Consider the following 13,683-nt stretch of genomic DNA (forward strand, 5'->3'; position numbering starts at 1 on the left):
CAACGTCAATATTACGTCACTTAAGAAAACGCTCCTATGTGCTCCTGTAACATTTGCTGTTCTTGCATAAAACCCACATTTAAAGAACTGTAAATAAATCAATAACTTTTACTTACTAATAATAGATCAATTAAGATCGTCAGTGAGCTGCAGTCTCTTGGACGATTATCACCTTCATTCTCTGTCGTTGCCCAAATGCCTGCAGCAAACAACAGCGAAACATTATCGTTCTCTGCATCATAGATGTATTTAACAACGAAAAATGGCATTTATAGCTTTAAGTTAAATTTTCCCCAATAAACAACTTTTAATCTGGATTAGTCTTCTCAAAGTGTGCCAAACTAAGAGAATTTCATAAGACATAAGACTGATACTGCACATATAATAATTTGAATATCTAGATCTGTTCAAAGTGAAAGTTGCTTTTTTGGATGTTTTCGTGTTGTGTGATTATACGATTTTAAGTACTTACGATGTAGTAGTATTTAAGCTAATGATTTGTGTTTCAACTTTGTGTTTCTGTCATCTTATTGTAAAGGTTTAAGCTACATAAAGCACGTTTAAATTTCCTGTTGTCATATATGTTGCTGTTACTTTCCTGTCGAACATTTTTAAAGAGAACCCGTTGATGTATATAGTATAACACATATTCACCTCATTGATAGTTATCAGCATGGTTGCTGTATTTCGTGAATCCTTAAATCAATTCTCAAAAATATTGTTGGACCCCACATAATCGTGGATAGTAGGACATTTATAGAGCAATTGTGGACGGATTTTCCGTCATTTCAGGTTTTTAATTGCCTTGACGTCTCGTTCAATTTGGACATGGCGCAATCGAAACGAAATCAGAACATTAACTAACAAATGCAGTAAATGTACAGGAGTCGGAAGACTTAACGAGGTAAAGAGCATAACGGTAGATAATAACAATTTCAACGAAAAGGCGCTGATTGTATCAAATCCAAATCGATTTAATAATGACAATAAGTAGATGACATGAAATTTAAATTTAAAAGTTTTCTACTCAATAACAACTACTAAAGTACATTGCTTAGCACACAAAGGAACCAGTACCGATACAAATCTACGTACTTTCTCCATCGAATGTTTCATTTACGTGACCAATATTGTTTTCCAGTTTCTTTGTCCCAAAATCTATCATTGCAAAGTTTTTGTCCTGGTTCGCATCTGGTTTGTTTTCGTCTTTCAGATTTTTACTTTTAACTTTAAAAGAATTCAGCATCGCAACTTTCCTAGAAACGTTTTCGTCAACATTTGTTTGAACAAAATTACTTTTCATCAAGTCCTTAATGATGTCACCAGTAATCTCCAAGTAGAAAAGAAAAAATCCAATATTGTCAGAGTATAAGGCTGGAATTAAATTCTTTCGCAATCGGTAGGCAATCTCTTCTTGGTTTTCCTTAATTTCCTGTCGAAGCTCTTTGAATATTTTGACATATTTTGTTTCTCCGCTGTGCTTGCTCAAGGACAAAAGAAAATCTGTGTTGCTTCTCACTTCCGTTGTCCAGGGCCTGAATTGAAACATTAGGCTCATAAAGATAAGAGACATTATGAACAGGACAATGCTTTGGATGTAGGCGATGACTTGTGGAGCATGAAAGGAATGATAGATACACTGATATGTCTTATCACATAAAAAACTTCTTTTTGGTGGTGCAAAATGAGCACCTAACAGGTAAACTAGAATCACAATCAAAGAAAAGGTTAGAGAAATCGCATTTCTAATGAAATAAACCGTTCCAATGTGATTGCGGGATTTGCAGGAATTTTGATTAAATGCCTTCGGCTTGTTCGAATAGTTCAATTTACGTCCAAGCTTCGAAATATCGACAATTTGCCGTAAAGCTACAAGATGTTTGCATCCTTCTACTAATCGCATATTTTTCGGAAGATTTTTTTTATTTAAACTATTTTCTGGAAACTGTCTAAGCTGCTCTGTAGGTGACTTTTTTCGAATTGTTTCCAAAATGCGCAGATCTTCTGCTTTAAGAATGAATGGTTTAGACATCACTTCATTGAAATTGCATTTTTCGCCAGTATCCTGTTTGTGGGATAAAAAGTCTCTTGTTCTTTTCAACCGTTCATATGGACTTTCGTGATCTTCTTGAGGCAGCAGTTTTATTAAGGCCTCGGCATCATTTTTTATCTTAAACAAGGCTTTTATCGTACAGGAACCTTTCAAACAAGAAAACCTTTCCCTTAACTTGCGAATGTTTTCAATTTGACGAAGAGCCAGTAAGTGACCTAAGGCCTCTATCCTCATATCACAATCTGAGTTTTCTAATTCTTTTTCAGATTTCATTTGGGTTTCCCCGAGCCACGAAGTACATTTGTGGTAGATAGTGCGTAACATCAAATGAGGAGGTTTATCAATTAATTCCCTTATATTAGTGTTGGCTCTGGTTTCATAATAACACACTTGCTTCATCAGAGACATTAACTTTGGAGATACATCCTCTTCGCATGGGTCCAGTAACTTTAGGCGTTCATCAGTTGGCTTCGGAAGTTTTTCCAAATCAATGCACTTTTTTGAAAATAATCCCCAAGGTGTTGGCCTCACGCTGAAATCCAAATGTCGTACCGCATCAGTTAGAAAATCGTCAAACGTTTCTATTTCGCTGTGGCTAATTTCCCTTTTCTCGTAAAATGCCATCGCAATCTGCCGACAAACAGTAAGTTGCCTGCGTTCAAATTTGGACGATTCTGGCGACCCAGCAGTGGTTACTAATCTGATAAGAGAATCAGCTGACCCACCGAATTCGGAAACCAAGTCGAACACTTTACGAAATGACGAAATTTCATTTGCTACGGATGGAATGTGTTCCCAAAAGTTGGCAAGTGCATACAACACGCCAGTGGCCAGTAATGATATCCACCAAAAGTTAACAAGAACATAATCTGCATCTGGAATGCACATTTTGTTGATGAAACTCATCTTAGGTCTTGTAAAAGTTTCTGTGTTACTACTGTTCAGAGGAAAGCAGCTCAATGCGTTGTTGTCGGATTTGTAAACCAAGTAAAAACTAGATGAAACCATAATCACTGTCATATACGTGCGTAACGATTCCCACCATGGTTTTACTTTGTGTATCGTGAGGAGATCAGCTTGAAGCACATTCCCATTAAAAGACATGATTCAGACTAGTATTACAGAGTGTCACGATCACTAAATTCAATTCTGTACTAAACAAACGGAATACTTACAAATTGTTAAAGCGTTCAAGTAAATATTAGCTGAATATTGTCAGTAACCTGTCATTTTTTACATTTCAATATTTTCAAAATAACCTATAAATCCTGTTACTTCCTGCAAATGATTTAATTCTACACACCTTTCACACTGTTGGTGACGGAAAGGCAAAACTGTTGTAGCCAAATGTATGGAGCTTAGCAATCGTAAACACCCATTCGTGTCCAATGAAAAACCGTCTGGCCCAATAGGTTGCCAATGATGTAAAACCTAACAAACGTAAGATCACGTTTGATTTGTTTTGAATCAACCTATTATATCGTTTTGCTTGCTCACTGAGTTTAAAAGTAATACTTCTCTTGGTTAAGGTGTTCTGTTCCCGAAAATTTGTACGAGCTTGTATGACAAAAAATTTATCGAAATGCCAACTTTGTAAAAGGTTAAAGGTTGCGTTAACAACAAGTTAATAAGCCCGTTTTCATAAACAATTGAATCGAATGCGCTTCGCGCAATCGCTCCACCCGTTTTTTTGCGCAAGAGTAGCGACGGAGCGCTCAATTGCTCTCGCGCTCAATTGGTTCGAAGGAGGTGTAATGAATTCGCTTCGCTTTCATTACGAAACCTCACACGTAAGCACATGCGAACTATGGATTTGATTGGGATGTTTCAATTTATCTTACTTTCAGCCAAACCAATTCGATTCCGGTCGCACCTGTAAACGAGCTTACAATGAAACGTTATTTTGAAAAACATGTCTAGCATTCGAACTGGAACGCTTCACGCTTGATTAACCACAAAAGCGTACAGTACTCGCCACACACATTCACAAACACTGTTCGTAACTAACTCTTCGTAGGTAAATATTTTCTTGACATACTTCCTATTCTTGCTGTTGGCCTTAGTTGCTGTCATAAGAAGCAAAACTAATCATAATTTCACAAGCTTCCCAGCCATATGCTTTTTTCGGATGACATAGTTCCTTCTGTGCTCAGACAAGCATCAATTTGTATACGGTTACGTCATAAGCTTACCCCATAGTTTACTCATTCCATGGTGGTTGAACGGTTCCTTCTGATTATCTCCGTTACGCATGATTTCCAGGGGATCAATGAGGCTTTTTGCATACGAAGAGATAGGAAACTAGCAAATAAATTTGAATTATTGTTGTTGTTTGTGTCGGATACGAAGGAACCATTACTAGTCAATTTAGGCTACTTCTCTTTGTGATTTAACAACTTAATTCTTTACTGCACATCCATAACAACTGCGAAAAAGATCATAGCAACATGTTCCGACTTTGTTTTGTTATTGGTTTGCAAACCAAACCGCTAGCAATGTTCCCGCAAACTCCCAACTCTGCACATCTGCAACACCTATGCCATACTTAGGGTCTTTGTTTTCAATTTTGCTTCAAAAAATTTAAAAACATCCCCGAACTGTCGTAATATTTGACATTTACCAACCGAGACCAATCATTTTCTACACAGTAAAACGCGTGTAGCACAACTTAACCTATGACCCCGATTCTCGCGCATGCGCGTTGGCGTTGGTGCAAATCATGAATTATTCAAGGAGCGCACAACTCATCTCCGTATTTTGTTCGACAAGTACTTTGAGAAATGCGAAATCAGTCCGTTTCCAGTTTGAAATCAGAAGGTGGGAATTTCTGACAATGATACAAAGTTCAAAGGACGCTCGCAGTTAGTCATTAGCTCAAGACAAACAAAGTCATTGGTTGACGTCAATGTGCATGATTTGACGAAGGTCCCAAAATAGCACAAAAGTGTCGCTGGTTTTCGTGGTTTTCATCGAACAAAAAAAATTCTGTGCGCAACTGTTTACTTGGTCTGACCGTTGTTGACAGTAAGGAGTAAGCAAATGGTACTTGTACACACTGAGGCTTGTTTGTTGAATAATTGTCTCTAAGCACGCTTGGGCAACCTGGCATTATAAACGGTATTCCCCTGAAAGGACTTTTTAAGGACTCGTTTGGCATAACGTTCATGGGGCACATAAGATGTGTGCTTACTTTCACAAGGAGTGTCTCAGAAAATGCAAACGTGATTATTTTTAAGAAAAGTGCTTATTTTGGACTCGCGTGTGATCGTGATAGACGTTTTGAACCTTTGTTGCCAAAACAAAATAGACGTATTACAAATATCCTCTAAAATTAGGCAAAGTTTCAAAAATAAGTATAATTACGGCAGCAAAAATCACCGAACTGACTTTTTAGCCCAGGCCAATTTAACCCTGCGTATGGGCCTGCTGTTTAACTTACATGATTGCTATACAAACTGTTACTTGGAATCTTACCTCATATGTACACACTAAGCATATTTTGGCAAATAACTAGTTACTACTTGCAGTGATAAAGTGGAGCTGTGTTTACAACGGTTTTTTGTTATAGCTCATGTAAGCAGAGAGTGGGCAGTGTTGTAAATTAAATCTTCTGGTTGTCAATACGCTGTAAGAAAGCCTTTGAAAAATTTAAGCGATAATGATGTCATTGGACGAAAATCAACTTCATACTGATCTCCTGTCGTTGCACAAACTTAAACCATGGTGGGAGACTATCCGTACTTACATAATTGCTGCCATGATAACTTCAAGTTTGTTTCTGCTGTACAAGGCCGATACAGACGCGCTGAGATGTCTTCCACTGAACAACAGCAAAGTAGAGTCGTTTTCAGAACCACAGATGATGTTTATAAATGAGGTTTGTAAGGAAAATGCAAATTTTTTCCTTCTCAACTTCTGGTGGATCTCGCTACTGGTTTCCGGGTTTCTTTACGTGGTGATGAACTTTTGGGAACACATTCCTCATGTGGCTAACGAAATTTCCGGTTTTCGGAAGTTATTCGATCTGGTTTCTAAATTTGGCGGTTCAACAGATTCTCTCATCAAGATGGCTACCACTGCTGATTCACCCGATTCACCAGAAATTGAACGTCAACGTAGAGCAGCTTGTCGGCAGATCGCGTCAGAATTTTGGGCACCGCCGGATAAAAGGTCTTCTTGGCCCGCGGAAATAAACAAACTTCTTGATGATTTGCAGAATGACGCTGTAAAACATTTGTATGCGTTTCCATATCTGGAAATGTCGGCAGTTTACAGAGGACAAGGTGGTGTGTCTTTTTATGATGGTGAACATTTGCACAGTGCCATTAAACCAGAGGTACTGCTTGCCCAACCGAAGGAAGAATATTTATCATTCCTGGACTTTTGCGAAGAAGACACGTCACCAAAATTAGAAAACCTGATGACGCAAGTATGTCGTCATAAAACCAACGGCCACATAAAAATAAGGCAAATCAGCGAGTCGCCAACAAGCTTGATTTTGCGTAAGATTGCCAAGGAATCGACGTCTTGGTGTAGTGAAAAACACATCGATCGCATTAAAGATAAAAGCAATGAGTATTTCGACGGAAGAATCGAAGCCTTACGTCAGTTATTAATTCTTCGCCAAATCGAGAGTGTCAGAAAATTGAAAGAGGAATTTTCTGGGATTTTGAGTGGAAATGTTCGTCAAATCCTAGCAAGAATCCAAGCCGATGCTATTTGTCTGTTGAAGATTCTACGCAATAAAGAGGAGGGAAAAAGCTTGGAAAATATAAGACACCTGTTTCCAACAAATCAAAGTGAAAATGAAGAAAATGTTAGAGAAAATAAAGCCTTTAAATCTCACAAGAAGGTTCGTTGCGAGGCAGCAGCCGAAAAGTGTGACAACATACTTTTAGGTCTGGAATCAAAGAGACCTAGTTTTATAACACTTAGCGAAAACCATATCGTCTACAAGCAAGCGATATCGGAAGCAATAATGAAGATAGACGACCAACGACGTCTTCTGCTTTTGGAAACTGCGTGAACACACGCCCGAATATCAGCTTAAAATGATTGCCGAACAATTCAACAGTCTAGAAAATAATGTTGAACAGGTGGAAGAAAGCTTGATAGACAATGTTCGAATGGTGGAAGGATACAAACAACTTCTCGTTTTGCGAGTGATTGTTACAGTGTCTGAGCTGGTCACTCACTTAAAACAACTTCAAAGTAGAAGTAAAAACCCAACTGCTTCCAAATCTAACAACATCAACTTCAATGTCAGGACCGTATATTTTGTGAGAAACGCTGCATCTCTTGTAGTTGCAGTAGCAGTTATTTTGTTGTATACGTTCTGCATGTTTGTTGGAATTTCAGATGCAATGTTTGTTTGCAACAACACTTACAAATGCATTTACCACTCGTTTAAAACACCCCAGCTTATTGCCTACGCACAGAGCATTTTCCTTTTCATCCAGTGTTTATTCTTTGTCGCCCTCATGTGGAAGTTTTGTCCGCAAATAAATGACACTTTCAGCGGTACGAATTTTCTTCTCCAGCTTTGCGAAAATAGTGGGGAAAGAAGAAACGTGCAAGTTTTCAAAAACTTACGAAAGGGAATCGAAGCCAATAAACATGCGATCATCTACGGACTACGTAAAAATCTGATTCCAGCAGCTTCTTTCGGCGACGTCGGATTCTTTCTGTTTTACTTAGAGATGACAGAAGATGACGTATCGGATTTTTTGAAAAGCAACTTTGTGAGAAATAACAAGGATCCGGTCGTTGCTAAAACGTTAAGCACTCTTGAAAGGTTCAGCATCCAAACATCGAACGAGGAAGTCAATGAATGTAGTTCCAAGATGTGAAAAGAAAGGATTAGAATTCTGCTAATTATTTGTCTACTAAAGTTGATTCGGAAACCGACCACATACATCTGTTATAATTCTTTGCTGGGTATGTGGTCTAGTGACATGTGATGAATCCCAATTTCCAGGTTTTGTAACTGGGTAAAACGCTATATGTTGTTCCTCATATTATTACGTTAAATTTTCATCTAATGAATGTAGTTTGGTACCTAATGGTTTGAATGAAATGTAGTTTTTTCTGATGTTGACTATGTAGCGCACGCAAGTGTTAGCGCATTTCGCGTGTATATCGTTGTACGACCATGAGCTGTGCTCTGCAATGGCATTTGCATACCAGCTTGCACTAACGTGTATGTTAACAAGTAATAGCGGACGAAATATTTCCTGCACAAAGTAACCGCTTACATTCTATATTCCACGCTTTCCTCGTATTACTTCGCTATGTATATATCATATATATGTTGCGCTTCTTGGAACAACGCCTATATATTGGTTCTCAAGACGTTGCGCTAGTGGTCAACTACTTTCCTTCAATAAAACTTTAAATACCGACACACGATGGTTTCGATCCACAAACATTGGCTTTCATTGGCCCATCGGTGTCACCTGACAAGGAGCAGGAGCTAGTGCTACGATATAAAGAAAGAACGTGCGTTGACTAGTGCGTTCGAAACTAACAAAGAAAAACCTAGGGACTAGACCACAGCGATTTCCGAGGGCTCATCAAACAAATGATTTCAGCAACCCATCAATTGGTTCCGCGGACAATTCACTCGTATATTGTTTGATTTTCAAACAAACATTTATCTCAATCCACTACACAGCCACAAACTTGCTTGCTTGGGATCAACTTTCTGCTCAAACACGGGAAACATCTAAACTGTCTGTTTTCCGTTGCTGCTACCGTTTTACCAACAAGATGAAATTTTCCGACCACAAACTAAGTTGCCGACAATATTTCCGCAGCAGTCGTAATAACAATAATCGGTGGTTATTTTGGCCCAACTCTGTATTTTAGCCATTTAAGCAACCGTAAAAGCATTTTTTAAGATTCCCTAACGTCAGCAATAATAGTGAAACAGCAAGTAATGTTTGCTCTCGGCTACGCATGTAGCTAAGAGTCAAGTTAAGGCAGCACACCAAAATCAACGTCAATATTACGTCACTTAAGAAAACGCTCCTATTCGCTCCTGTACTATTTGTTGTTTTTGCATAAAACCCACATATAAAGAACTGTAAATAAATCAATAACTTTTACTTACTAATAATAGATCAATTAAGATCGTCAGTGAGCTGCAGTCTCTTGGACGATTATCACCTTCATTCTCTGTCGTTGCCCAAATGCCTGCAGCAAACAACAGCGAAACATAGTCGTTCTCTGCACCATAGATGTATTTAACAACGAAAAATGGCATTTATAGCTTTAAGTTAAATTTCCTCCAATAAACAACTTTTAATCTGGATTAGTCTTCTCAAAGTGTGCCAAACCAAGAGAATTTCGTTCGTAGACATAAGACTGATACTGCACATATAATAATTCGATTATCTAGATCCGTTCAAAGTGAAAGTTGCTTTTTTGGATGTTTTCGTGTTGTGTGATTATACGATTTTAAGTTTTTACGATGTGGTAGTATTTAAGCTAATGATTTGTGTTTAAACTTTGTGTTTCCGTCATCTTATTGCAAAGGTTTAAGTTACATAAAGCACGTTTAAATTTCCTGTTGTCATATATGTTGCTGTTACTTGCCTGCCGAACATTTTTTTTGAAGAAAACCCGTTGATGTATATAGTATAACACATATTCACCTCATTGATAGTTATCAGCATGGTTGCTGTATTTTGTGAATCCTTAAATAAATTCTCAAAAATGTTGTTGGACCCCACATAATTGTGGATAGTAGGACATTTAAAGAGCAATTGTGGACGGATTTTCCGTCATTTCAGGTTTTTATTTGCCTTGACGTCTCGTTCAATTTGGACATGGCGCAATCGAAACGAAACAAGAACATTAACTAACAAATGCAGTTAATGTACAGGAGTCGGAAGAAATGACGAGTTAAAGAGTATAGCGATGGATAATAAAAATTTCAACGAAAAGGCGCTGATTGTGTCAAATCCAAATCGATTTAATAATGACAATAAGTAAATGACAAGAAATTTAAATTTAAAAGTTTTCTACTCAATAACAACTACTAAAGTACATTGCTTAGCACACAAAGGAACCAGTATCGATACAAATCTACGAACTTTCTCCATCGAATGTTTCATTTGCGTGACCATTATTGTTTTCCAGTTTCGTTGTCCCAAAATCTATCATGGCAAATTTTTTATCCTGGTTCGCATCTGGTTTGTTTTCGTCTTTCAGATTTTTACTTTTAACTTTAAACGAATTCAGCATGGCAACTTTCCTAGAAACGTTTTCGTCAACATTTGTTTGAACAAAATTACTTTTCATAAACTCCTTAATGATGTCACCAGTAATCTCCAAGTAGAAAAGAAAAAATCCAATATTGTCGGAGTATAAGGCTGGAATTAAATTCTTTCCCAATTTGTAGGCAATCTCTTCTTGGTTTTCCTTAATTTCCTGACGAAGCTCTTTGAATATTTTGACATATTTTGTTTCTCCGCTCTGCTTGCTCAAGGACAAAAGAAAATCTGTGTTGCTTCTCACTTCCGTTGTCCAGGGCCTGAATTTAAACATTAGGCCCACAAAGATAAGAGACATTATGAACAGGACAATGCTTTGGATGTAGGCGATGACTTGTGGAGCATGAAAGGAGTGATAGATGCACTGATATGTCTTATCACATAAAAAACTTCTTTTTGGTGGTGCAAAATGAGCACCTAACAGGTAAACTAGAATCACACTGAAAGAAAAGGTTAAAGAAATCGCATTTCTAATGAAATAAACCGTTCCAATGTGGCTGTTGTTTTCGTAGGAAATTTGATTAAATGGCTTCGCTTGGCTGGAGTTGTCCAATTCACTTTCAAGCATCGAAATATTGACAGTTTGCCGTAAAGCTACAAGTTGTTTGTAACCTTCCACTAATCGCATGTTTTCTCTCAAACTTTGGACGTTGTTTGTCGAACTATGTTTCGATAACTCTTCCAACTGCTCTGCAGGTGACTTTTTTCGAAGTGTTTCCAAAATGCAAAGATCTTCTGCTTTAAGAATGTATGGTTTCAACTTCCGTTCATTACTGCTGAGTTTTTCGCCAGTGTGGGATATAAAGTCTCTTGTTCTTTTCAACCGTTCATTTGGGCCTTCGTGTTCTTCTTGAGGCAGCAGTTTTATTAAGGCTTCGACATCATTTTTAATTTTTAACAAAACTTGCTTCGTACAGGACCCATCCAAACAAGAAAACCTTTCCCTTAACTTGCGAATGTTTTCAATTTGACGAAGAGCCAGTAAGTGACCTAAGGCCTCTATCCTCACATCACAATCCAAGTTTTCGAACTCATTTTCAGGTTGGAAAGCGGTTTCTCCGAGCCACGAACTACATTTAATGTAGATAGATCGTAACATCAAATGAGGAGGTTTATCAATTAATTTTATTACATCAGTGTGGGCTGTGGTTTCATAATAACACACTTGCTTCATCAGAGACTTTAATTTTGGAGATACATCCTCTTCGCATGTGTCCAGTAACTTTAGGCGTTCATCGGTTGGCTTCTGAAGTGTATTCAAATCAATGTGCCTCATTGAAACAAACCTACCAGGTGGTTGCCTCAGGTAAAAATCCAAATGTTGTACCGCGTCTTCTTGTACAGCAGTTAGAATATTGTCAAAGTTTTCATTTCGCCGTGACTAATTTCCCTTTTATCACAAAATGCCTTCGCAATCTGCCGACAAACAGTCCATTGCCTGCGTTCAAATTTATATGATTCAGGCGACCCAGCAGTGGTTACTAATCTGATAAGAAAATCAGCTGACCCACCGAATTCGGAAACCAAGTCAAACACCTTCCGAAATGACGATATTTCATTTCCTACGGATGGAATGTGTTCCCAAAAGTTGGCAAGTGCATACAACACACCAGTGGCCAGTAATGATATCCACCAAAAGTTAACAAGAACATAATCTGCATCCGGAATGCACATTTTGTTGATGAAACTCATCTTAGGTCTTGTAAAAGTTTCTGTGTTACTACTGTTCAGAGGAAAGCAGCTCAATGCGTTGTTGACGGATTTGTAAACCAAGTAAAAACTAGATGAAACCATAATCACTGTCATATACGTGCGTAACGATTCCCACCATGGTTTTACTTTGTGTATCGTGAGGAGATCAGCTTCAAGCAGATTCCCATTAAAAGACATGATTCAGACTAGTATTACAGAGTGTCACGATCACTAAATTCAATTCTGTACTAAACAAACGGAATACTTATAAATTGTTAAAGCGTTCAAGTAAATATTAGCTGAATATTGTCAGTAACCTGTCATTTTTTACATTTCAATATTTTAAAAATAACCTAAATCCTGTTACTTCCTGCAAATGATTTAATTCTACACACCTTTCACATTGTTGGTGACGGAAAGGTAAAACTGTTGTAGCCAAATGTATGGAGCTTAGCAATCGTAAACACCCATTCGTGTCCAATGAAAAACCGTCTGGCCCAATAGGTCGCCAATGATGTAGAACCCTAATAAACGTAAGATCACGTTTGATTTGTTTTGAATCAACCTATTATATCGTTTTGCTTGCTCACTGAGTTTAAAAGTAATACTTCTCATGGTAAACGCGTTCTGTTCCTGAAAATTTGTGCGAGCTTGTATGACAAAAAAATTATCGAAATGCTAACTTTGTAAAAGGTTGAATGTTGCGTTAACAACAAGTTAATAAGCCGGTTTTCTTGAACAATTGAATCGAATGCACTACGCGCAATCGCTCCACCCGTTTTTTGCGCAAGAGGAGCGACGGAGCGCTCAATTGCTCTCGCGCTCAATTGGTTCGAAGGAGGTGAAATGAATCCGCTTCGCTTTCATCACCAAACCTCACACGTAAACACATGCGAACTATGGATTTGATTGGGATGTTTCAATTCATCTAACTTCCGGCCAAACCAATTCGATTCCGGCTGCACCTGTAAACGGGCTTATGAAACGTTATTTTGAAAAACGTGTCTAGCGCTGCAAGAGCTATTCTCATTCGACCTGGAACGCTTCACGCTTGATTAACCGCAGTAGCGCACAGTACTTTCCACCGGCATTCACGTTTTCTTTCCATACATGTTCCTGCTGTTGGCCTAATTTTACATCACAAGCAAACGAATCATTTCCTCCATAAAGTCCGGATGACATAGTTCCTTCTGTGCTCAGGCAAGCATCAATTTGTACAATGTTGCGTCATGAGCTTGCACTGTTGAACAGCCGAATAATATAGAGAACCTTTTGACGAAACCCGAAGGGTTGAGAACCAAACTCACATTTTTTAAGGAAAGCGAAAAGTTGACAGTGACATGGCACCCTAAACTAGAATATCAGCGTAAGCAGGTTTTTGAAAGGCCTAAAGGGGTCCGCGATCACCCTTGGGTCATTAAAGGGGCCGACCGGAGTAAGAGCCTCTAAATCTGAACCATCACTGGCTAAAGTAATTGGGATCAAACACAATAGGTTTTTCAAGCGTTTTAAATGAAAAGTTTCGTGGATGTCTCATGACTATGCTTATCACACCTTACTACACAAGGCAATGGTTATGCATTGCTTCGAAATTTTGTGTGAAAGTTATTAAATGCATTTTGTATGTCATTGTGATATCGCAGTTTAAAAGTGTTGCAAACA

This window comes from Ascidia mentula, chromosome 9, assembly GCF_947561715.1.
Source record: "Ascidia mentula chromosome 9, kaAscMent1.1, whole genome shotgun sequence".
In the NCBI taxonomy this organism is placed as follows: domain Eukaryota; kingdom Metazoa; phylum Chordata; class Ascidiacea; order Phlebobranchia; family Ascidiidae; genus Ascidia; species Ascidia mentula.